Raw genomic sequence first — 24,647 nt, forward strand, 5'->3', positions numbered from 1 at the left:
GCAGTTCTTGAACGGCTTCTGGTTGCTCTTCACCCCAAATGCGGCAATTTTGCTTATTTACGTAGCCATTCAACCAGAAATGAGCCTCATCGCTGAACAAAATTTGTCGATAAAAAAGCATTTCGAACCGAACACTGATTTTGGTAATAAAATTCAATGATTTGCAAGCGTTGCTCGTTAGTAAGTCTATTCATGATGAAATGTCAAAGCATACTGAGCATCTTTCTCTTTGACACCATGTCTGAAATCCCACGTGATCTGTCAAATACTAATGCATGAAAATCCTAACCTCAAAAAAATCACCCGTTATATTCACCATTATTGTCTAATTCACATTCAAAACTCATATGCAAGTTGAGTACTGCAGTTTGGTATAATCGATAAAATACGTTTGTAAGTACGTCACCAAAGGAAGCAACATGGCTGTTATTGGTCTTGAACGATATAGTCGATACGTGAGCTGCACTAAAGCGCTTTGTAGGATATTTACTTTTGCAATTCATGAACGTTTTCCGACTGTTGTGCGTCTCGCAGTTAATTTGGAGAAGGCCAAAGTGTGTACTTCAACCCAGAGAATACAGTACAGCCAGTGGAAACACCACCAGCAACAAAATTAACATTTACGAGTTTTTGCTCAACTTTCGTCAGAGATCCGTTTGAGAGGACATTCAAAGATACCTTGATATTATGCATGGAATGCATTGTCGAAGAAATAATTACGCAAAAAGCAAGGCTAACATCCACCAAAAAACGACGATTGTTTCTACCTTCGGTTGCTATTGATAAATGTACGCGGTTCAACTTCATTTGAGTCATTGCGTACTGTGTGTGCAACTTTTTAAGAAGCAAGCCAGCAATTACAATTGCTGGAAAATGATAATCACTGGAATGCAAATGAAGTTCGCACACTTTTCGCGATAATTATTTCGACATATCAGCCTTCAAATCAGCGTCTATTAGGGATACGAACAAAAATTACATTGCCGAATACATTTTACATCGTTTTCGCTAAAAATTGGAAATGGATCAGTTCCGGTTAATACTTCCGGTGATTTGATATCAATTCCATCAGCCGTTCATCGATTCACGTTGAACTCATCACGAATGTTTATCCGAACATTGACCAAATTATCGTAAGTACGATTCCTTGAGTGCACGTGGAATGATAGCTGCCAAAAATACCGATGTTGATGACTTAAACTGGAAGATTCAAAGTCAAATTCCGGGAGACTTGCGCTCATACAAATCGATCGATGGTCTTAACAATGAAGACGATCTGCGCTATCGCAGATTGGTTGATTCTAATAATTCCTTGGAGTTCTAACGATTTGCCATTTCAGTTCAAACGTATTCCGTTTGCAGTGAAAATTGCATCTGAGATGACAATCAACAGGAAACAAGGATAGTCGCATAGTGTCTAGCATAAATTTGGAAATGCTCTATTTTTCACACGGTCAGATATACGTGGCGTACTCACGAGTTGGAAAACCATCTTTTCTGTATACCGGAACAAAAACCAAAAAATTTTGTTAATCAAGCTGCGTTGCATTGAAAAAAATGCGACGTTAAATTTAACATTCTCTTCATTTCAAAACACATAATTTCACGCAGGACAACGGCTGCGGGGCCAGCTAGTTTTAAATATAAATACTGTCCAAATGACACTTATTTTTGTATAAATAAATCGGTTTAAATAAACTTGACAAACACACAAAAGAATCACCGCGTTATATAGTCGGAGTTACGAGTTACACTGAATAGAAACAAGCGAAAGCGCCGGTTTGCACAGTTATCGCCGCGCCGCTCGACCTCGACACGAACTCAATATCATAACAGCGAGCTGACTATATAAGCGAAATATTCACACTTCATTTTTGTTTCTAAGACTAATAGATTTTTAATTATTAAGGTACGATGATATAACCGTTTTCGTTACGGTCCACTTTTTAAACTTGCTACCCGTATGTTTCGCCGCCATTTTAAAGACGTTTCACGCCAAAAAAGCGAATTTAATATAAGCAATACGTACTGAAAATTAAATTTGAACTAACCACTTGACTCAATCAATGCCTCTTGAGATCTATTCCAATGTTTGTGGTTGTTGGACACTAAGCGACTTTCGCCAAAAATTTCGTCCATTTCCGACATTTATGGTACTGTGCACTGTGAAGTTCCAGTCTGCTTCTCATTATTTTTCGCTGTTTTGTTATTGTTTGTTGTACTAATAGTGCATTTCAATTGTCCTAAGTTAAGATTGTTTTGATGATTTTTTTTTAATGTTGCTCGTTTACTGAAACATAAGGTTGTTTTGATGATTATTTGTTTAGGATATTTTGAAAAGATACTATTATAAGGAATACGTTCCTTATCTCCCGCATGCAGAAACTCATCCTTCCGCTCGTTGTAGCACTTCAGTAATAGGAGCGTTTCGGCCTTTGTCAAAACTTTTCTTTTGTTGTAGATAAACAAAATAAATAATTATTTAGTTTGTGTTAAGTCTGCTTACAAATTTAAAAATTCAAATTTACTTTTTCTCCATGTCAAACAAACCGTCGCAATAAATTGAATATCAGCTGATTGTTATTGCCCGCGTTGCCGACAAAATTCATATTTAAGCGAAAATATGAAATAAGATAAATGCGTTCTATTTGTCCATGATTTAGCTATTCGTTTACGACGGTCAAATAATACACGGCTACTATTGTAAAGGGAATCTTCTGTTTTGGGTAGTGAAATTCTTCTTCTTCTTTACTGGCGTAGATACCGCTTACGCTATTATAGCCGAGTCTTCGCTACGTGGCGCCAATTGGATATTCCAAGCGAGGCCAGGTCCTTCTCCACTTGGTCCTTCCACCGGAGTGGAGGTCTTCCTCTTCCTCTGCTTCCCGCGGCGGGTACTGCGTCGAATACTTTCAGAGCTGGAGTGTTTTCATCCATCCGGACAACATGACCTAGCCAGCGTAGCCGCTGTCTTTTAATTCGCTGAACTATGTCAATGTCGTCATATATCTCGTACAGCTCATCGTTCCATCGAATGCGATATTCGCCGTGGCCAACGCGCAAAGGACCATAAATCTTTCGCAGAACTTTTCTCTCGAAAACTCGCAACGTCGACTCATCGGTTGTTGTCAAGATCTAAGCCTCTGCACCATATAGCAGGACGGGAATTATGAGCGACTTATAGAGTTTGGTTTTTGTTCGTCGAGGGAGGACTTTACTTTTCAAATGCCTACTCAGTCCGAAGTAGCACCTGTTGGCAAGAGTAATCCTGCGTTGGATTTCCAGGCTGACATAGTTGGTGGTGTTTACGCTGGTTCCAAGATAGACGAAATTATCTACAACTTCAAAGTTATGACTGTCAACAGTGACGCCCCCTGCGGGGAGGGGGACAGAGAATATTCCCGCGGTAAGGCATGCCTGTCGTAAAAGGCGACTAAAATCCCATTGTTCCCTGCGTGGTTGGGAAAAGAATATCCACGCGGTAAGGCATGCCTGTCGTAAAAGGCGACTAAAATCCAAATGCACTATGTCCGACATTCACGTGTCTGGTTTAATTGAATGTCGGCATGGTCATGAAGTGTCAGAAAAGTGCTATATTGAAATGATTATCATATTCTTTAAGTGGGTTTGCGATTATATAACAAACACAAAAACGAAATGACGAACAACACATCATACAGCCGGGTCCTTAGGAATTCCTAGGAGTTCTTAGGGTCCCCGACTGGCAGTGGATCACAGGTAACACTGTGGTCTACAGGTCATACCAAAGACTAAAACATGGTACCACGGGGAGCAGTAATGCCCTTGGAGTTCGCTCCAATCTGCTCATTGGGTTCGGCCCTTTGGGGAGATTCGTGGTGGCTGTGGTTTAAACCTAAATGCAGGAAGGGCTTTTGTCCAATGTGGAGTCGCACTGCGGCCGGGTGCCGGACCCAAAGTACGGCAGAGGTTTAGGTAGGCCTCGTACCCGACCAAGGTGGCTAGGGTGTTTTTCCTTTGGTTTTCACCCGAACCGATTGGAACCAAAGTATAAGTGTGTGGCGTCACTTTGCTTTGGTTTCCCAAGGTATAGTGTTGTGCATGCACTTATGCTTTGGGGCGTTGATCAACGCTTTGATTTTGATCCGTTGTACTTTTTGAGTGCCGTGGATTTAAGTCTACTAGTGGCAGGTATTCACGTTAAAACACATTGACAGTTGTCAACAGTGACGTGAGAGCCAAGTCGCGAGTGCGACGACTGTTTGTTTGATGACAGGAGATATTTCGTCTTACCCTCGTTCACTGCCAGACTCATTTGCGTTGCTTCCTTGTTCAGTCTGGAGAAAGCAGAACTAACGACGCGGGTGTTGAGACCGATGATATCAATATCATCGGCATAGGCCAGCAGCTGTACACTCTTATAAAAGATTGTACCTGCTCGATTCAGTTCTGCAGCTCTAATAATTTTCTCCAGCAGCATATTGAAAAAGTCGCACGATAGGGAGTCGCCTTGTCTGAAACCTCGTTTGGTATCGAACGGCTCGGAGAGGTCCTTCCCGATCCTGACGGAGCTCTTCGTGTTGCTCAACGTCAGTTTACACAGCCGTATTAGTTTTGCGGGGATACCAAATTCAGACATCGCGGCATAAACGCAGCTCCTTTTCGTGCTGTCGAAAGCAGCTTTGAAATCGACGAATAGGTGGTGAGTGTCGATTCTCCTTTCACGGGTCTTTTCCAAGATTTGGCGCATGGTGAATATCTGGTCGGTTGTTGATTTACCAGGTCTGAAGCCACACTGATAAGGTCCAATCAGTTTGTTGACGGTGGGCTTTAATCTTTCACACAATACGCTCGATAGAACCTTGTACGCGACGTTGAGGAGGCTAATCCCACGGTAGTTGGCGCAGATTGTGGGGTCTCCTTTTTTATGGATTGGGCATAGCACACTTAAATTCCAATCGTTGGGCATGCTTTCATCCGACCATATTTTGCAAAGAAGCTGATGCATGCTCCTTATCAGTTCTTCGCCGCCGTGTTTGAATAGCTCGGCCGGCAATCCGTCGGCCCCTGCCGCTTTGTTGTTCTTCACGCGAGCAACTGCTATTCGAACTTCTTCATGGCCGGGTAATGGAACGTCTGCTCCATCGTCATCGATTGGGGATTCGGGTTCGCCTTCTCCTGGTGTTATGTGTTCACTGCCATTCAGCAGGCTGGAGAAGCGTTCCCTCCATAATCTTAGTATGATCTGGGCATCGGTGGCTAGATCACCTTTGGGGGTTCTACAGGAGTATGCTCCGGTCTTGAAACCTTCTGTAAGCCGCCGCATTTTTTCGTAGAATTTTCGAGCATTACCCCTGTCGGCCAGCTTATCAAGCTGTTCGTACTCACGCATTTCGGCCTCTTTCTTCTTCTGTCTGCAAATGCGTCTCGCTTCCCTCTTCAACTCTCGGTATCTATCCCTTCCCGCACGTGTTGTGGTCGATCGTAACGTTGCGAGGTAGGCAGCCTGTTTTCTCTCCGCTGCGACACGGCACTCCTCGTCGTACCAGCTGTTCTTTTGCACTTTTTGAAAACCAATGGTTTCGGTTGCAGCTGTACGTAAGGAGTTTGAAATGCCGTCCCACAGTTCCCTTATACCGAGTTGTTGACGAGTGCTCTCAGAGACCAGGAGTGCAAGCCGAGTGGAAAATCTTTCGGCCGTCTGTTGTGATTGCAGCTTCTCGACGTCGAACCTTCTTTGTGTTTGTTGGCGTGCGTTTTTTGCTGCACAGAGGCGGGTGCGAATTTTGGCTGCAACAATATAGTGGTTCGAGTCGATGTTAGGACCTCGGAGCGCACGCACATCTAAAACACTGGAGACGTGTCTTCCGTCTATCACAACATGATCGATCTGGTTGGTGGTTTTTCGATCCGGAGACAGCCAGGTAGGTTCATGTATCTTCTTATGCTGGAATTTAGTACTACAGATAACCATATTTCGGGCCCCGGCGAAGTCGATCAGCCCCAACCCATTTGGGGATGTTTCCTCGTGGAGGCTGAATTTACCGACCGTAGTGCCAAAGATACCTTCTTTGCCCACCCTGGCGTTAAAGTCGCCAAGCACGATTTTGACATCGTGGCGGGGGCATCTCTCATAAGTGGGCTCCAAGCGCTCATAAAAGGCATCTTTGGTCACATCGTCCTTCTCTTCCGTCGGGGCGTGGGCGCAAATCAGCGATATGTTGAAGAACCTCGCTTTGATGCGGATTGTGGCTAGACGTTCATTCTCCGGAGTGAATGATAGTACTCGGCGACGGAGTCTCTCTCCCACCACGAATCCAACACCAAACTTGCGCTCCTTTATATGGCCACTGTAGTAAATGTCACAAGGACCTACTCGTCTCTGTCCTTGTCTTGTCTATCGCATTTCTTGGACGGCGGTGATGTCAGCCTTTATCTTTACGAGGACATCTACCAGCTTGGCAGCGGCACCTTCCCAATTACGGGACCGGACATTCCAGGTGCATACCCTCAAATCATAGTCCTTATTTCGTTTGCCATGGTCGTCATCAAAAGGGGGGTCTCTCATCCGAGGCTGTTCTTTCCTTTTCATTGGGGGTGTTTTTTACGTGGCGGGTCCCAAACCCACCCAGGGGATGTTTCCTATTCTCACTTTAGCTCGCCTTCAAACGGATGTTCTTAGGCTACCCAGAGGATACTTGGTCAAAGACCGGAAGTCGTGAGCTGCGTGAGTCATATGTAAAAGAATCGTTTCTGGCCACTCCCAAGTGAATGGCGATCAGAGAACTTTCCTCACTTGCGTGAACTTCTACACATGACTCCATGCTCCACGTGAACTTCTACACATGACTCCATCCTCCGCGTGAACTTCTACACATGACTCCATGATGAAATTACATACATATAAAAGAAGTGAGTTTGTGATGGTTATAGAGGGTTCTGCATATTTGAGAGCTTGGAGTCATTTTTAAAAGGTAATGTCTCAGTTTGAGAGGGAATATTTGCCATGTTTTCCTTATCTAGAATTTGAGAATGAACGATTCCCTGCTTTACTAATTGGGTGGCCATTACAATTTTTGTAATTTCGTCTTTTACTATACCTAACCTATTATATCTGTGGCAACTAATCATAACAGCTTATGTCTAAAAAGTGAGTTTTGAGATACTAAAGGTTTTGTGTCAAATAAATTTTGCTTGGTTTTCATATAAAATTTTTAGCCACAGATAAAGATACACATTTATTTAGAACAAAACTGTTAATAATTAAAAAAAAAAACTGTTTTATTATTAAATATTCGATGATTTGTACTTAAGATATTATGAATAAATTCATTGGCTGAAAAATATAAACCTAACTTAACTTAAACTACTATATTGAAACGAAAAATAATTGGTACTGACAGTAAGTCCAAATAAGTGCTTTAGGTTGAATTAAAAAATGCGGTAGACATGAGATAAGATGATTTTTTAAGCTTTATTAGAAATATAAGAATCAAACAAAAAAATAATCCATAAAAAAACATAGTTTTTATAAAATAATAAGTTAAATTAAAACTAATCCACATTTCGATATACATAATTATTATTAATTATTAATAATTATATTACCATATATAAGAAATTACTCATCATTTTCATCATTTTCAGTTAGATCAGGGTGAAAATCTAGCGATTTCACTGTACTTAAATTTATATAGAGCTCTCTATATATTTCATCAAGTAACGGTAGCATATCTAATAAATCTTTTTTTTTGTTTTCGTTAATTAGTATTGGGGTCTCATAACATAGTTTTAAATCTTTAATATTCACACTATTGGTGCCCCGCTTTACTATATTTATAAAATGGAATGGTTCTTCTTCATTGAGCGATTTTTTAAAATAAACTTTCCCAAAGTCTTTTGTAAATCTAAACCACTTGATCTCATTCCAATTATATTTTTTGCCGACATCGTCAATTTTCCGTCAAGTAAATAATTGTTTAGCAGCGTTTCCAAAATCATAAATATTGCTTTGCTGCATTTCGATAACTAAAAACGGGTTTTTGCATCCAACGGATCGAACAAATTGAAACCAATCACGAGGATGGTGTATATTTATTAATGTTTTTTTCTTCTTTTTTTCGATTAGTGCATGGTCGCTATCACACTCCATGTGAGTGTGACCAGGCACTAAGAATTTGTGATCTATAGTAGTTATATTGCTGTCCATTTGCGGAAAAATTTCAAACATTGTTGCAACGTAACTATTTTTATTTTGACCTGGACAGCAATCACTATAAAAAACTACGTGTTTTGTATCAGAGACCATATTTTGAAGATGGTTAAAAACACAGGAAGCAATCTCATTTCCTCCTCTTTTTGCTAGAGCTTCATGCCACATATAACATGTTGCTTGATTGGTCTCCAGATCATGAACAGTTAAATTGAATGTCCATAATGGTCGTTTGTAAAAAGACAAGGAAGTCCTCAACATTGGTGTTGGCAGGCATTGCTGAAGATCAAAATAAAACAACTTAAGTGAAGCATCATTCATAGCTTTTGCCTTATCAGCTTTCTTCGCGTCATATGCTTGTTGTGCTTCACTAGGATGATGTGCTTGTTATGCTTTTAGAGAATCAACCTCTTCAGGTGTAGCAACTGTTACCTTATGTAAGTCGCATTTGTGGCAAGTATCAAGCTTGGGTTTTTTTTTTTTTTTTTTTTTTTTTATTGAAACGTAACAAGGATGTGGTTTTACATTTCATTCAAATTGCAACTAGTGACTAACTTAAACTAACAAGCAATATTTTTCATAGTTTATAAGGTACAACATAAAAGCTCTATTAAAAACTTTATTCAAAAACTAAACTTTGTGTTAAAAACTAAATATTATAATATCTCTTATTTGTTACTTGCTTAAAAGGTCAAGAAACGTTGTCCTTTTCAGTCTGCGCCTGCTATTTCGAGTTTCTCCCAGTTGTCGGGCTTCAGCGTTTATGTGATTTTGTAACCTTGTAGCATGTTTCGATGCTGTTTCGTGAATGACTTCTCGAACCATTTTTATGCGGAGATCTCGATGTAGATCTGAATTGCGTATGTACCACGGGGCATTTACAATTTTTCGCAGGACTTTGTTTTGGAATCTTTGCACCGCTTCGATGTATAACGGTGCAGCGCATCCCCATAGTTGGATACCGTATGTCCAAATGGGCTTTAACGTTTGGTTGTAGACTAGGATTTTATTTGAGGTAGTTAATGGTGATTTCCTGCCGATTAACCAGTTTATTTTGTTATATTTTAGTTTTAGTTCCGCAACTTTCCTTTGTATATGCTCCCTCCACTTTAATTTTGCATCCAACGTCAAACCAAGATATTTCGCTGAGGTGGAGTACGGTATTACCTCATTACCAATATGTAGGGGGATATACGTCGCACTTTTGTTAGTGAAGTTTATATGTACAGACTTCAACTCCTTTAGAGTAATGTTCCATTTCTGTGTCCATTCTACAATCTCGTTGATTGAAGACTGCATTCTGTTCGACGACTCGGATTGATTTTTGCCGGTAGTAATTATGCAGGTATCGTCTGCAAATGTGGCGATTGTGCAGTTTGGCGGCGTAGGCATATCGCTGGTAAATAGAATGTATAGAAGGGGTCCCAAGACACTTCCTTGGGGTACACCCGTTTTTATTGGCTGTAACGTAGTATACGATTGTCCCTGTTTGATTCGGAAGTAGCGGTTGCTCAGGTAGGAGGCAAGTAGCTCAGTTAGTTGCTGTGGAAAAAGACGTCTTAATTTATAAAGTAAGCCCTGATGCCATACTCTATCGAACGCCTGCGATACATCAAGAAAAACAGCTGTGCAATTTACTTTTTTTTCCATCGCATTTTCTATTACATCTGTTACTCGATGAACTTGATCGATTGTGGAATGTTGCGATCTAAATCCAAATTGATGAGTTGGTATAAGGCCATTCTCTTCAATTATGTTCTGAAGTCTTCCTACAATTGCGGCTTCAAGTATTTTGGACAAAATAGGCAACAGTGAGATTGGACGATATGACGAGGCCTCTTGGGCGCTTTTTCCGGGTTTTTGTACCATAATGATTTCAGATACCTTCCATGACAATGGGACGTATCTGAGATCTAAGCAAGCGTTTATTATCGATGTAAGTTTTTCTAATGCTTTTCGCGTTAGATTTTTTATTACATCAGCAGTCAACAAGTCGAAGCCGGGAGCTTTTTTTGGCTTAAATCTAGTTTTAATGATATTTTCCACTTCTTTAATTGATGCTCGTTGGATTTCTCCTACGTATTGTGATCGTACCAGCTGCGGTAAAGTTCCATGGGTCACAGAGGGACTAAGAGTTTTCGTTAGTTTCTCTGAAAAAACTTCCGCTTTTTCTTCGTCAGTTTTGGCCCAGGATCCGTTTGGCTTTCTGAGGGGTGTATTAGACAATATTGGTTTTCTTGCATTTTTTACTGCTTTCCAAAGAGCATAATCGGAACTTTTATTTGGCGTTAATTTCTCAATATAATTAGAAATATTTTGATTCGCGAGTAGCTTTATTTTGGTACTGAGAACCTTGGTTAAATTGTTCAATTCTGTTTTGTATAGAGGAAAACGCGTTATTTGCCATTTTTCACGTAATTTTCTCTTTTTCTTTATGAGATCTAAAATGTATGATGGATATTTAGTATAAACACTTTTTTGTTTCGGAACAGGAGTACTTTTCCATGCTGATTCTTGAATCGTTTTCGTAAATATCTCAACTTCATCTTCTAAAATATCTTGAGTTGTTATATTTACTTTAACATCAATATTTTTGTCGAGCATTACTTTGAAATACTCCCAATCCGTAAGTCTATTAGAGAGATAAGGCGGTATGTCGATTTCTTTTAGATGGCCATTTAGGGTTAGATATACTGGCGAGTGGTCCGAGTTTAAGTCAAATCCATTTTCCATGGTAATGCAAGTCTTGGATATTTGTCGAGTGATGAAAAAGTCGATCAAGTCAGGTAATTTTCTTGTGTCGGAAGGCCAGTAAGTCGGCTTGCCAGTAGACATGAAGTCGCATCCAGTGGACATAGCAGCTTTAAATAGCTCTCTCCCCTTCGGTGTCGTAACTCTTGAACCCCATTGGGAGTGTTTTGCGTTAAAATCACCTCCCATGATGAACTTCCCATGGTGTTTTCGTGTAAGTTCTGTGTACATATCCATTTTAATATTGTGTCTAGGTGGGCTATATATTGCGGTAATACTTATTTTTCCGAAAGTGGTTTCAACCGAAATGGTCGTGGTTTGAAATTCTGGGATACTTATATTAATTTCTTCGTTGTAGGGAATATTATCTCTGATAATTATGGCACTCCCCCCTCTCGCATTGTTATTTGGGTGGTTCGAGCAATACGTCTTGTAGTTTTTGAATTTGACGAAAATCTCATTTGTAAAATGCGTTTCTGATATAAGACAAATATCAATTTTTTCTACATGGAGTAATGTCTCTAGTTCTTTGCTACGTTTGAGTAAGCCATTTGCATTCCATGTCATAATTTTTAACGGTTTCATTTTTGCGTATTTCTTTCTTTTTGCTGTCGCTCTAGTAGAGTAAGTCGTTCATGGGTAAGTTTATTTTGCTCTTCTAGCTTATTAAGCTTGTTGAGAATTATCGATAGATTATTGGTAATATCACTAATAGCATTAGAATTGGTTTGGTTTGCAGACATATGTTGTTGTACGTGATTACTACCTTTAGTTATGCTGTCAAATGAGGGTTTTCCAGTTTGCGGACTTACATTAGTAGCTTCCTTCTGAGGAGCAGTAGAAGCTGTTGTACTTAGGCGTTTTGATTGTTGGTTATGCTCTTTATTTTTTTCGGTCGCGTTTCTAATTTTTTGAAGTTGTTTTGCCACTTCACATCCCCTATAGTTTGCAGGGTGACTTTGATTGCAGTTACAGCATTTTGGCGGTAGATCAGCAGGTTTTGTGCAATTTAGAGTAGAATGATTTCCGGCGCACTTCACACACCTTGGTGGTTTACAACAATAATTTCTAGTGTGACCGAACGCCTGACAGGACTTAAATTGCGGCACTAGATTCGATGGCTTGATGGGCTCGAGTTTGACGACAGAATTTAAAATATGCTTAATTTCGTAAATTTTTGGATGTTCTCTGTTTTTCGAAGCATACAATAAACATATTTAACGGATTTTTTGTTTTATATTGTAGTTTGTTTATGACCTTCGTAACTTTAAAACCCTGCTTCTGAAGATCTGTGACAATGCTTTCAGGCTCACATGAGTGATGTAGGTCTTTTATCATTACGCGTATATCACGCGATTGCTTGTCCTCGTACGAGTACCAAGAAATTTGCGATTCATTTAACTTCTTTGTGAGTATTCTGTAGTCTGAACTATCTGTAAGGTTTATTTTGCATGAACTTGGCCAGTGAGCTTAAGTGTATACGTATTTTTAACTTCCGCGTTTATCAAGGAACGCATCAAAGGTTGATTAAAATTCTCTGATATAATAATTGGCGGAGGGCGACGACTTATTTTTATAGCTTTTTTACCTTCTGCTGTGTTTTTCGGACTCGAAGAGTTCAGCGTTACATCCGGTGATGAATCTGCTTTACGTTTTTTACTTTCCCTCTTTTTTTTCTTCTTTAATAACCAATTTGTCTCGTTTTCCAACTCATCTTCGTCTGTTTCTGCGACAAAGGTCGATTTTGATGGAGAAGAAGACGTTTCGTTGGTATATTTTTTTTAACGATTTCCTCAAGTTTTCATTTTGGAGTTTAAGTTTTGCATTTTCATTTTTTAATTCATTGTTTAATGTCTCTATTTTCGTAATGCGTTCGAGCAGCACACCTATTTGTTCACATTGTGTTCCCCACCAGGAGGCGGGGTTTGTATTTCAATCCCATTTGATTAAACAGCCTCGAAAATGTTGTTAACGCCACAGAATGGTCGTATTTCTCGCAATGTAAGCGATGCATTGCTGCCACCCATAGATCACTTGGAAGGTAACGTAATGATGTATCACGACGACTATAGTGCGACTCGTATGATGGAAAACTGTTAATGAATTCAATAATTTCGTTTTGCTTATTAGATGATAATTTTCTGGCATTTTTGTGTCTCCCACGCATATCTGTAAATCCAGTTCCCTCAATTTTGCTTTAACAACTGATTTTATGAACTGCTCTGACTCGCACAAAGTAAATCTAAAGCATTTTTGGCATACTGATATTTTTTCAGTATTCACTTCTAAAAAATAGTTGTAAGAATAATCTCTTCTTCTTGGATTTACAGCAGACTTAAACCGCTTAATAGTTTTAGTAGTCTGCAGTTCAATCAACGCAGCAGCAGCTGCTCTGCGCAAGCGATATGACCCGTGTGTCCAATAAGCCTTATGTATTTCTTTTTGCTGGTCATAAGATATTTTAGAAGCGCAGTTTTTCTTGCAAGCTTCCAATTTACGCAATACCCGCTCGGAAATTAATTTGCCGGACTTTAAAATGTAAGATTTTCCCTCGTTTCTCAGCTGCTTTGCAAGTTTCCTTGACGATACTGCATTATTTGCAACGCTTGATGTGTTTTCCTAAATTTAAATTTTTAATACATAATTTCAAGCAATAAATGTGTAAGATCACAAAACACTTACAATATCATGGTTAGTATCACTTAAAATTGAATTTTGATCAACATCCTTTTCATCTACGGTGTTATCAGCAACTATTTCATTTTCACAAGAATTAGCAACTGCTGCATTTGCCGTATTATTAGTATTGAGTTCGATATTCGTATTATTGTTAGTACATAAAGTATCAATAAATACAACTTGTATTTCAGTATTATTATCAGCACATTCATTATCACTTAATAAAGCATTCAATAACTCTGAAGAAACACTTTCGTTAAAAATATTATTATCCATTTTTCTACGACACTACTCGCGCCAGAACTGTCTACAAACTGAACACAACAACTTATGTTTGCAAAAAAATTCCGTAAGCACACACTAAAAACAACCTACATGCAGTTAAAGTACTGTTATATTTCAACGGCACTTTAACATAATAGCCTTAGTAGAGTTAAGATGTTTTGCAAAAATGAAGATTTCAAATATCGTAAAAATTAAATTTTCTCATAAGAACGTATGTTCACTTAAGTAGACAAAATTAAAGCAGGTCGTTGTAATATAAGGCTTAGTTAAATATAAGTTGTTTTTTTATGAGCTATAATTTGAATCGGCTGTTAGTTATTCAACTTAAGTGTGTATAAGTTTTAATGCACAAACATTTTAACATTGATTAAACTACCTTTAAAAAAAATTAAGTGGAATTAAGATGTTGTGGCTAATGTATTATTTTCCAAAAAGACTTCAGTTAAAATGTTAATGCGTATAACTTCATCAAAAATAACATTTTGTAATTGAAATTTGGCTGAGTGCTAGAACATGAAGAGGAGAATTAAAATATGTAATAAAATCAAAAAGCACTTATGTCGACTTAAGCTGTTATGATTAGTTGCCACAGATATAATCTATGTGCGAATAATTTCTTATTATTCTTACTTATTTCATCCACAATCGCAGTATAATTATCTATGTAATACAAGTATTTTGTTATTTGTCTTGATAAGGTATTGGTTTGTGGTGTAATCTACGTTACTGTTCAGTTTATGTATTTTGGAAAGTATTCAGTCCCAGTCAGTGGCATTGGGACTTCCTGCTAACCATTTCCAAGCAGATTCTATCAATTTGGTTGACATATTTTGAATAGTTGCGGTTTTTGTTCGCAGTTTGCCTAATAAGCTACTTATCTACCTCGGAAAGTTAAAGTCTTAATTGTGGAAATAAAATACCTAACCTAATTTCGATGTTGGTTTCTGGCTTTTCATTTCATTTCGAAGGTCAGAATTAACTATTTCCCTGAAGTTTGTTAAATTTTGGTAATTAATTCTCTGTGGTCTTCTAAAGAATACATCGGCTGGTTTCCTTTGTATCGCGTTATTTTATCAGTCAACTGTAATGCTGACAATTTCTGTAATACAGCAATCAAGAAATTTCACTTGAACTCAATAATAGTGGAATGAACATGTTCTATCGCACCATTGACTTCACTTTTCTGAGGAGGTGCTTGATAGATTTCAATTCCTAACCCTTTCAAAGAGTTAAGAGTTATTGGACTTATAAAGCTGCCTTCATTGTTGACTAAAGTCTTTGGTACAGTGAAATAGTGTAGAAGCTTATCAGTTTATCCCTGATATGCAATACTGGTTTATTTTTTATCGTTAAAAATTTTACAAATTTTGGGAAATAGTCAACGCACGTAATTATAGTAGGGGAGCCCAAGAGGGGATTTCTGCAGTTACTTAAGCGTGTCAGAAAACTATATGGGGAGAAAGATTGCACCTTTTTATGTACCCCTACCAAATATGAGCCCTTAATATGGAGGCGTGCGTTGGGGGGGGTTCGTCAGATTAGATAAAAAAAATCGATCCTTCGGGAAACTCGAGCGCGTAAGATTAAGAGATGGTAAGTTAAATGCATGAAGACGAGTGTATATTTCAATATTCTGACAGTTTGAGGGTGGCTTAGAGAAATAGCAAGGTGACAAATCTGTAAAAATAAAACGTCACCTTGAAATACTCGAGCGCGATAGATTTTTTTTTCATTTTAAAGGTAATTCTGTCAGAATCACGAAAATCATATAATCTGACAGTTTCCGTGGGGCGATACAGGTAAAATCGTCGACAAACGGTCAAGTGTACTGATCACCATAGCGTGGTTGTTGATAGTAGAGATATCTACTCCTAGCACTTTCATAATAGGGGCTGTTGATACAATAGACGAGTAAGTGTTAATGTAATAGATTATTTATTATTTTGTATTAAATTGTGATGTTGAAAAAAATTATTCCTTTCAATTCTTATAATAAAAAAATGTTCTGATTATATTAACGTTTCAATAATTCTATTTAAAAAATATATGAGAATATATAAATATTATATTATAAATAAATAAATAAATATATATACGTATATATATGTATATATATATATAAATTATACTATATTTATATATTTATTTATTACATCCTGTAACAAAAACAAGAATCAAACAGAATTCTTCCACTTTTAAATCGTCAGATTAACGATATGCCTCTATATAATTGTCAGATTATCTTTTGGGAAGACTCTGACATCAAGTTCACCCCCCTGTATAAAAATCTGACGCGCTCGAGTATCTCAAGGTCACCTTTTTTTACAAGTTTTAAAATCAATAAATTACTTTTGTCCACGTCGAAATTGTCAGAAATTGAAATGGTACACTTTTTAGAGGTTCATTAACATTCGCTTAGAAAATCTGACACGCTCGAATAACTTATTTTTTTTTTTTAACCTGTTATTACGGCCTTCAACCCTGACTTGATTGTCAGATTAATATATATCGACTATCAGAAATACAATGCGCGTATATACCATAAATGACTGACGCGCTTGAGTATTTTCATGTGACTGTTTTTTTTACATTTTTGAAACCAATTACCCGCTCTTCTCCCCACTAAAATGGAAAACTTCACCTAGACTTTCTTTTTTTTTTTTAAACGTTATCTTGACAATCTAGTAAGTCTCCATGACGCTCCAGTAACTGCAAATTTAGCACTCCGGGCTCCCCTACTATTAATTTTTCACCGAACATGTATGTAATGTTTATATGCAGTATTTCTGTTGGGTGCGAAAGTATGGGTGTTACCTGTAACTTGGCTTTTTGCGGATGCCGGTCATACTTATTACGTCCACAAATTTCACATGAGTTAGTATACGTTTTAAAAAGCTTTTTAAATAGTAAATAGTATTTTTGAATTTCAAGGCAGAAATGACTAGCATTCTGCACAATTCGCCGTTTAGGCCTCTAATAAATATATCAAGGGCTTGGTTCCTATAGTTTCTAGTAAAACGTTCTTTTTTCTCTGGAATAATCCTAATTCTTTATTTTGTTTATTATCAGCTATAATTGGTGATTGATTCTTGTGTAGAATTCTTCTACACTGAAGTGTTTTTGGGATGAGGATCCCAGTTCGTGTTCTAATGTCCTAATGTCACGTTTGTCTGCATAGTGCCGTGATAAAGAGTTTTTGATTGTTCCCCAATCATCATTAAATATATTGCATGAGATTAGGCCTTTAATTTTCTGCCTAATATGCCGTAAGATAGCTTCATACAGTAGTTTTGTTCTGACTACTGTAAAACAGATCCGACATTGTGGATCCAGGATATCAATTGGATCAAATCTCCTTCGAACATTGGGAGACTCTGTAAGGCAATCTAATAATTCCTATTAAGTCCGACTCAGTTAAGTAAATAAAGTTATTCGAAATGTGGGGACTAATTCTACTTTCTAACAGGTTTATCCTTTGCTCCAAATTTTGGATTGTTCGATCTGTGCATTAACAGCATATGTTTGGTGTGTAATGGCTTCCTAAATTTGCACCATTTCTGAGGTTTACTATGGCTTAGAAATTTTTTTATTTGACCGACTATATTTATTGCTATTAACAGTTTTTTAAGATTTTTACATTACCTTCGTACTGTCCATTGGATCTTTTTTGAAGCGTTAGTCCTCTTCTGAGGATCTGATGTCACTTAAGGCGTTGATTTGATGGCTTTTTTGTTTTGGTCGCCCACTTTATAAGTATTTTAATGAAAATCTTGATTTGCATTTGCCAATTAATAAAGCACTTAATTGTTGGCTTCATTAATATGTCACAACACTTGACGCGTTAGTTTCGCGGCGCTTTTTGTGTTTGTTTACTCAAAGTTTACTTTTGGTGTGGCAACTTCAAATGTTTGAAATCTCGGGTGCCAGTTATGGGTCGGCCAAAGCACAATCGAAACACGCTATTTGAATTGCAAAGTTGAACTCGATTACTTTAATGAATAATTTCCTTTTTATACAAAACTAGCTGACCCGGCAAACTTCGTTCTGCCCAAAATAGATTTTTTTTTCATTTCAAAAATTACACCGGTATTTCTTTTAATAGAATATGAACGATTTTTCTTAATGTCATTGTGTATACTTTTAATACCGCCTTTTTCGTCCTTGACGAATTCCCAATATTGAAAAATAGTGAAGAAAAAATTATTGCTGAGTTTTTTGAACTGTTTTTGATAAAAAATTTAAATAAAAAAACATGATATACAGGCAGGTTCTGCAATTTACTTCCGAGTGAAATTTTGTGGAAAATACCTTCTGTACCTAATTTGACAAATTTTTTACAAATTTTACTCGGAAGTGAATTGCCAGAACCTGCCTGATAAACATTTTCTTCGAGGGTACATTAATGCTTTTGAATTTAATTGCTTGAAAAACGCTACTCTTTTCAATAATGCTGACACATCGCGTCCAGGATTTGTCGACAATTTAATCAAATTAAGTTTGTACTATTCTCATTCAATTTTATTAGTTTTAATCTAGTCTCGAAAATATATAATTTTAGTACATATTTAGTTTAGGGCTGCACGGTACACTATATTTTTGGTTTTCTGTTCCGCGGCGTAAATAAACAGTGAGGAAGGTTTTCCAACACGGGAACACGCCACATAAAGCTGGCCATGTGAAAAGCAAGACATATCTAAATTTATGCCGCATACTTCCAGCGACTGCCCTTGTGACTTGTTTATTGTCATCGCAAATGCAAGTTTCACTGGGAATTGCAAACGTCTGAATTGGAATGGCAAATCTGTTGAAGTTAATGGAATTCGGGGAAGTAAGCATTCCTCTCCCTTGAACGGGCCTTTCAAAATGCTTGCCACTATTAAATTGTCCATTAGCTTGGTCACAATCAGTCGAGTACCATTGCACAGTTTGGGAGCATGAAGATTCCGTAGCATAATAACTACAGACCCAACTTTGAGACGCAAATTATGAGGCGGCATTCCAGGCGGCATCAAAGAGTTTAAGAACTCCACTGGATAATTTACTACCTCGTCTTCATTTTCAACGCGATCGATTGATTTATATGACCGCAGATCTCTCGGAATTTGATTTTGAATCGTCTAATTCAAGTCGTTGATATCCATATTTTTTGCTGCTAAAATTGCGCGCGTGCTTAACCAATCGTAGTTACCATAATTTTGAGCAATATTTGGATATACACTACTGATTAGTTCATATTTATTAGATGTGAATTTGCAAATCGTAGTTGGAATCGATATTAATCCACTGCAAGGATCTATCGGAACTTCCCCATTTCCGATTCGCAGCAGCTCTTTTGAAAAAACCTCCGCAGTTCTATCGTTTTGCAGCAAAACTCGCATATTCATGGTCAATGAAACCTCCACAAATGCGATGACTTCAGACATGCGTTTAGCTCATCCGCCGCTGTTGATTTTGGAATCACGGGAAGTGTTTGTCTAAAGCCGCCCGACAGCAATATCATCACTCCTCCAAAGCAACGATTATTGTTGCGCAAATCTCTCAGTGTTCGGTCGAGTGCTTCTAATGATCGTTTGTGGGCCATTGTGCATTCATCGCATATGATTAACTTACATTTTTTTAAAACTTGTACCATTGCTGATTGCTTTCAAATATTGCAAACAGGACTTTCGTCTATTTGCAAGTTTAATGGAAGCTTTAATGCTGAATGTGCCGTTCTTCCACCTTCTAACAGTGTTGCAGCAAACACGGTAGATGCAATAGCTAATGCAATACCACCTTGACCACGTATTGCTGCTAGTATTAAAGACCTTGTTTGACGTCTTGGTGCCGGCATATGAACTTCAATCAATAGTTTTCCACTCATAAGTAAACATAAATCTTCAAAAAGGACTAATGCTTCATTGTGGATGTCAGCGTTCATTTGTAAGTCGACATTTCTCGTCGCTAATCGCAGGCGATGCAAAATATCTTCTGCCATGTCATCTTTGTACGTATCCCATAATAGACGCGGGTTTGAAGACCGACATGTCGAAATTATAATAGCGAAAAGTGTACGAACTGCAGTGGCTTGTGAAGAAGCTATTGCATCCGCTATCGTTTGATTCCAGTGACTGTCGTGTTCAAGCAATTGGAATTGTTGACACGCTTCTCGAAATTTTGCACAAATGGTACCATCTACTGTCCTCAATGATTCAAATGAAGTTGAACCGCGTACATTAATCAAAAGCAAACGTAGGTAAAAGCAATCATCTTTGGATGGATTGTGTAAATTCTTCCCAATGCATTAGTTGAAAAAACACCTGGATAACCATCTACTGGATGGCCGTTCTTCCTGCACAACCATTTCTTCGACGATGCATTCCATGTATAATACCGAGGCATCTCCGAGTAAAGCAATGTTCTCGCGAACGGATCACTGGCGCAAGTTGCAAAGAAACTTGTTAAAGTGGTTGCTGGTGGTATTTCCGTTCGCTGTACTATGTTCTCTGCGTTGAAATAAACTCGCTGGCCATTCTCCAAATGAGCTGACAGATGCACAACAGTAGGATGGCGTTCATGAATTGCAAATGAAAATATTCTCCAGATTGCTTCATTGCAGTTCACATACCTGCCCATTTGAAATTTGCTAATTTCATCTCGTTCAACGCCAATAACCGCCATATCGCTTCCTTTGGTGACATATTTGCAAATATACTTAATTGATTTTATTCAACTGCAATACTCAACATTTACATGTGTTTGAATGCCTTAGACAAAATTGGCGAATATGGAACGATCCATGTGTTATCAACCACGAAATTCTTTCCTTTCAATTGAGTGATGAATGTTCTGCCATTGTCAGCGGGTGAGCGTCGCCGATAGAGAGGGTATCCGTCGTTTCCAGTTTGAGTTTCCGAAATAAAAGCACGGGGATAGCGTTTTTTGCATTTACTGTCCGACATACAAACCGAAGATGGATCGTATTCTCCGCATGGCCCATGAACCATATTGGCCATCACCACTTCGTGCAACTCTGGATCTATTTCAACATCAGGAATTTCGGCGGAAATGATGTCATCAATTTGGTCAGGTGTAATTTTCTCCACCATCCAAAGAAGAATGTGTGCGTGGGGCAAACCTCTCTTCTGCCATTTAGCATCGAACAGTGCCATATACACGTTGTTTCGTAATAAAGTCCATCAAACATCTGAGTTTTTGTTTAAACACGCGTGCTGTAACGTCGTGGCGATCGCTTGGTGATTGACCGGGATGCAATAGATTCGTAATGTCTGGCCATTTTGGATTGCAAGTAAATGTAACAAACAAATTCGGCCGTCCATAATTGCGCACGTAAGTCATCGCATCCTGGGAGTACTCATGCATGTGTCTAGGACTGCCAATGTATGTCGATGGCAAAATATAGAGTCGACCAATATCTGTAATATCCGCATCACCATTCATTGCATCTCTTAAGTTAATATACTCTTCAGATCGCAACTTCGACTGATTGTATCGCATGTAATTAAGTCGTTCTGTCTCAACTTTAACGTACATGTCAACTGCATACTGTTGAAATAACCGTCCATATCTCAGTAAATGGTTGTCATAGTTTTGGCGAATCATCATTCGATATGCGTAAAACTTCATTGAACTGACTTTTTTATTTGTCTCGACACCTAAAAGCTTAAATTACCTATATGAAGTAGCAAACAAAATTTTTTTTTTTTACTAACCATTCACCGGATTTATCATCTTACATCCTAAGTGATATCCGTCTTCTCCACGGCAGAACATAAGCGGATATTGGATTGCGTCGTAAGACCGATGTGTCTCAGTTATCCGTTTTAGTGCATTTTGATTTCTACGTTTGATAACAATATCACGCGACTGCAAATTTTCTCCAACAACAACAATTGATATTTCGCTAACTGTAGGTGCATTATATAGTCTTTCATGTGTCCCTGTTGGTCTTTTGTCCGCTTGTATGATTATACTATGATCATCTGTTGGCATACGTTCCAACGAAATCGTAAACAGTTTAATGAGGCCATTGTGTTCGTGTAACATTTGCTGCAATTGTTCGATTATTTCTCTTTTCGTTGTATTGAAGATAGCACAACGCCGATTTACTTCATCATGTGAATCTCCCAGAAAGTAAATTTGGAGATATTTTTGTTCTTGATCTGGATACCGCAACAGCGATCCAGCGAGATGAAAAATTTGCCCATGAACCTGTATAATTGGAGGAAAGCTCTGTAGTTTCTGTCGAATATTGTTTGGCAAAAATACCTTAAACGTTGGATTGTAGTTTTGTTCATTTACAATTTCACCGCCAAACGACGTCATTTGAAAACAATCGAGTGAGGAGATTCACCGTAAAGCAGCTGGAACAGTGGCTGTGGTGGTGGAAGCAATTCTGGCAACTTAACCCTTCCCCCGGCGCAACATAACCCTGGCGGTTCATTTTTAAATTTGAGTGCATTGCAATATTGACAAACTACTGACATCTGACCGATTTGAACAGATGCGCTATATTGAATGTTTGGATCATATCGAAAACCTGCCCGTTCAATGTTCACAAAAGAAAGATGATGCCGCTGTTGTCGTCGAATAATCGCATGTTGTGATCTTACTTCATCACTTTGGCGAGCACGAATTTCCCTTCTTCTCGATCGTTGTTGCTGATTGTGAACTTCCCTTCTTCTCAATCGTTCTTGCTGATTGTATGTTTGGTTGACATCTTATAACTGGTGCGTGCTATTCTCCAGCAGTCTATTTCGTAGTGATACCCTCTCAATAACACTTTCCTTTTGACGTGCTCTGATATTTCGTGTTCACCTTGCGGCCTGGAAACTCCGAGAAGTGTTACCATACGTACTGATTCTTGGCATCGTAACAAATATCTAATTGGAAATGATCATTCATTTGCATAAAGTTCATTAAGGTTTACGGACCAATAACTTACCTTTGAAAACTCCAAAAATGAATGAATTAAACTAAGGAAGCAGATCAATTGAATGATAAATTCCAATGTACATAAATCGGTATTCGCCAACATGCTAAATAACTTTCTCTAAATAACTCACTTTTTAAAACAAAATATATCAATATATCAGTAAAGCAAGGCGCATTTTTATTGCCCTCTGAATTTTGCGTGTTCGATTGCAAAGCAAAATTGACGTTTAATTTAATTTGTGTTTGTTTCATAAAACTGCCATTTCCATAAACCAAAAATAGCACGTAACACAACCAAAATTACGATATAACCGCTACTGTCACCGATAAATAAACAAAAATAGCAAGAAACAACCAAAATGTCGTGCTAGGTGGAAAATGAGATAAATATATGGTGGATTAACAACCAAAATAATTAAAGATTGTATGGGAGGTACCACGCCCCCTTTTTCGATAACGCCAAGTTTTATGGGTGAGAATGGTGTTGTGTCCTATAGCTCTATACCAATTTTCATGTTCCTACCTTAAACACTTTTGAAGATATTCAAAAGATTCAGATATTCCTTGAAAAATTCAGTTTGTATGGGAGGTACCACGCCCCCTTTTCCGATTACCCCTTCTTTTATGCGTAATAAGGCTTTTGATACCATATAGGTCTATACCAATTTTCAGGTTCCTACCTTGAACCCTTTCACAGATATTCTGTTTAAAAAATTTAGTTTGTATGGGAGGTACCACGCCCCCTTATTCGATAGCGGTTTTATAGGTGAGAGTCGTGTTGTTATCCTGTAGCTCTGTACCACGCCCCCTTAATATTTTGTTCTGATTTTAAGACATGACCTGCGCGTGGTAATAACTAACAAATCCCCCAAAGGAAGTATTTCATTTGGTTCAGCCGTTTTCGAGTTTTAGCGTTACAACTATACACCATTTCATTTTTATATATATAGATTTGCTTATTTACTATAAACCTACATACATATGTATGTACGAATTCTTATTTACTATTTCTGTTTAATTGTTAACCTTTTGTTCACCCGGATGTCGGTGATATACTCACTTGTTGCACTTGCACTTTCACTTTCACCTGGAATTTTTAATTCTCAGAATTTCTTTGAAATAAAGAAAAGAAGTATTTCACGATGCGGTGAGTACACGCTACGTAACGGTACTTTGGCATCGTGGGTATCTGCATCGCGGCATCGCCGATTACTAACATGTTACCAGTGGTCGACATTTCTTAGCACAATTGTGCAAACTAACTTCACACGTACGCTTACGCTCCATCGTTCAGTCGTTGTCGAGCCAGCAACGAATTAACATCATGTAAGACTATAGCGCAAAACCAAATATGCCCTGCGAGAAATATTTTATGTTTCTAAATGCCTTTGGTGCCATGCAATGCCTTTTATGTTCCAAGTCTTTTAAAGATAATAGGGAATATATCCTTAAAATACATTTTGTTAATTTTGATTATTTTATAATTTTGCTAATAAAATTTGCTTAATTTTAATTCCAATTTCTCACTGGGCTACTCTTTTTGCTACTTTTTTTTCGTGCTCACCAACACAGTGACAGATCCTCTCATGCTGACCATTGCATGTTACTCAATAAGTATTGTGCGCGAAAAAGAACTTCGTTTCATTTGCCATTGACGATACCAGATAGTAATCGTACGATGCCCCGATGCCGCGATGCCGATGCGCAATATTACCTTCGCACCGTGGTAATCGTCAGAAGTGTTACTTAGTAACGTAATCGTACGATGCCTACCTTATAGGCTAGACAGTGAACAACGCAGAATCGA

General features: G+C 38.1%; 2 protein-coding genes across 6 annotated transcripts in view; one reads left to right on the plus strand and one right to left on the minus strand.

The window, feature by feature from the left end:
- The window catches only part of LOC105224078 (voltage-dependent L-type calcium channel subunit beta-2), a 995,088-nt gene that overhangs the window by 889,356 nt on the left and 81,085 nt on the right, over window positions 1–24,647 (plus strand). The window lies entirely within an intron of this gene.
- LOC125775401 (uncharacterized) overlaps window positions 1–24,647 on the minus strand; it is a 137,702-nt gene that overhangs the window by 3,813 nt on the left and 109,242 nt on the right. The window lies entirely within an intron of this gene.

This window comes from Bactrocera dorsalis, chromosome 1 (assembly GCF_023373825.1).
Source record: "Bactrocera dorsalis isolate Fly_Bdor chromosome 1, ASM2337382v1, whole genome shotgun sequence".
Lineage (NCBI taxonomy): Eukaryota > Metazoa > Arthropoda > Insecta > Diptera > Tephritidae > Bactrocera > Bactrocera dorsalis.